Source organism: Limulus polyphemus, unplaced genomic scaffold (genome assembly GCF_000517525.1).
Source record: "Limulus polyphemus unplaced genomic scaffold, Limulus_polyphemus-2.1.2 Scaffold626, whole genome shotgun sequence".
Taxonomy (NCBI): Eukaryota; Metazoa; Arthropoda; class Merostomata; order Xiphosura; family Limulidae; genus Limulus; species Limulus polyphemus.
In genome coordinates, this window is record NW_013666236.1 from 82,276 (window position 1) to 85,054 (window position 2,779).

Below are 2,779 nucleotides of genomic sequence, written 5' to 3' on the forward strand. Positions count from 1 at the left end.
CAAACAAACAAACAAACAAACCGGGTTTCGATATCCGTGATGTGCATTGTTTAGCTTTATGCTTAACTTCAAACAAATACACACACCTGGTGAATAGTTTTATGTATTTTAGACTTATAGTTGTTCCTACCCTCTGTGTTAAAAAATCTCACATCCGTTTACTATACTTTAAATCCTATTTTTTCTTTCATTTTTTTAATTAACACGTGTGATTTTATTGTTTTCATTATTTCATATTCTCCTCTATTATTAGTAATCCAATTTTTATCCCCTAACACTTGTTTTCCACAAAACAAAATGTTTATGTGTTGATCCATAACTGATTTTATCCATTTCATTGTTTGGGCTAACCAATGTGATTTCCACTAAAGTTAATCCTTATTCGAACTCTCACTTCATCCAAATGAGTTGTTATTTTAATTAATGTTACGTTAACACATGTGATACGCGACTTTACCTCTTCAAACTCCTATTTTGTTAATTCTTTTCCTCACATTTATTTCAGTAATCTTAATCTTACGCGTTATTTTTCTACCTGTGAATGATAGCATAGTTATACTTGGCGTGTAAATTCTTCTTCAAAATAAGAAATAAGCCTGACACAACCAAATTAATATGAAAGTCACTAAGAAAATAAATAATTATCTGTTAACAGGATGTACTAATATTTGTTTCGATTTTTATTTCTGGATAGAACGAGAATGAATTTACTCAGAAAATGTCTGTCTTTAAACACGTTTGACAAGTTTAAACTTTCTAATTCACACAGACACGTGTAAACTATAAACGTTTGTGAAACCTGTTGTTTTGAAGTGGTAAGAGCTTTTATAAATGTACAAGTATGAGAGTTCAGTGTTTCAACAAATCGCAATACCTGTTCAATTCAAAATTTTGGAAATATTATGTATTGCTAGTGGATAGCTATACTCGTGAAATGTATTCTATCAGTATTTAAAAGTCCTACTTACGTGCGGGCTATGTTTCGCAATCTCTTCAGTACCACCTCAACTTGTAAGGGTTGAGTGACCTTCGCTATGTCGTGACCACCAGACATCGACGACTGTGTCAGGTCGTGACGCAGTCATTTATTACGGATATCTTTTTGTAAGTAAGATATAGGTGTTATTCGGACGTATCTTCTACATCCGTTATATGATAATACGTTAAAACAACTTCGTGATACGTGACTCCAGTTGTAGGACCACATGCGTACAATAATTCATTTTACTGTTTCAACTTATATTTTGGTTTCAGTATTCAGTTTGTCAATATCCCTATTCCTATCTATATGTTGTAAAAAACATTCATTGGAGCTAATTATTAAAGTCGTTCTAATTTCGTTTACATCATACCTGTCTAACTATATGTCTGTAGGTTTGCAGTAACTTTAAATCATGCATTACTTGTTTGATTACATACTCTATCGAATATTACATACCACCCAATATTCGTTTGTTTTTTGTTCACTTATTAATTCCCAAGAAGAGAAAGCGTCTTCTTCGAATCCTCTAAATTCACACAATGAATTTTTCCACACTTTCCCCCATATTCAACAAGGTCAGGAAAACCTCGCAACATTGTTTTTGACGTGGAAGCCGTGCCGGGCTGTACCAGCCTAGGCCTGGGATTCGGTATACCGTATTCAAAGTCTTGCTGGACGAAGCTAGTGAAATATTCTTTTGTTTCGTATTGTTTCCAGGTAGACCGGTAAGGGGAAATGGGATAGAAAATCCGCATTGAAAGAGGAGTTTCTGTACAAAATTTGATTTAATTGGGTTCTAAAAGTTGATGCAGAGTTTTGTTTCTTGTTTGTTTGTTTATCCACAGACTGCTGTCGCTCAAATGAAAATGGACAACATGGATTATTAATACATGACTTTGACTGCAAATTTTCGGCATGTTTGAGGCTTCAATATTATATAAAGGACGAGTAATACATTTTTCGCGTATAACACATATTTAATATTATATGTCTCATCTCCTTTACAACGACTAAACTAACAGCTGTCAAGAGATTTCGACGTCAATACAATTGAGCATTGCTTCCTGTTTTTTACACCTTAAGTCTCATGAAGCTCTCCATCAAACAATTTCACCATCTTTACGGGATTCCCTCGTGGAATCAAGTGCTACAAGACAAATGTAACATGTGAAACATACTTACAAGGTTTTTTTTCAAGTAAAAGGTAAATACATAGAAAGTATGAACGACTGTTTTTAAGAAAACTAACCGAAGCAGAAAATCTTCCTCTCTCCCTATATACATATATATATATATATGAATATTTACCTATATCAACATCAGTAAATATAGTTTTATATGGTAGGAATACAGTACGTATTTTACTTCAAATAGAAACGCTTTCTATTTCGTTTTCCAATCTATTATTCCAGTTTGAAACCTTTTTATGACGATGCTACCTTATGTTCTTATCTGCTATTTACCAGAGAAGAGAAATATCATTAAGTTTTGGCGCCAGGAGTCGCTGAAGATGCCATTAAGATATTTAAAATGTTTCTGTTTTTTGCGGTAGGTGGGGATAATATTAATAATAATAAATAACAGTATTTTTCTAACAAAATTGATGTACCAAAAAGTATTCATGTCAAACTGTTAGAAAGTAAGTGTATATTGATGTCAAACTGTTAGAAAGTAAGTGTATATTGATGTCAAACTGTTAGAAAGTAAGTGTATATTGATGTCAAACTGTTAGAAAGTAAGTGTATATTGATGTCAAACTGTTAGAAAGTAAGTGTATATTGATGTCAAACTGTTAGA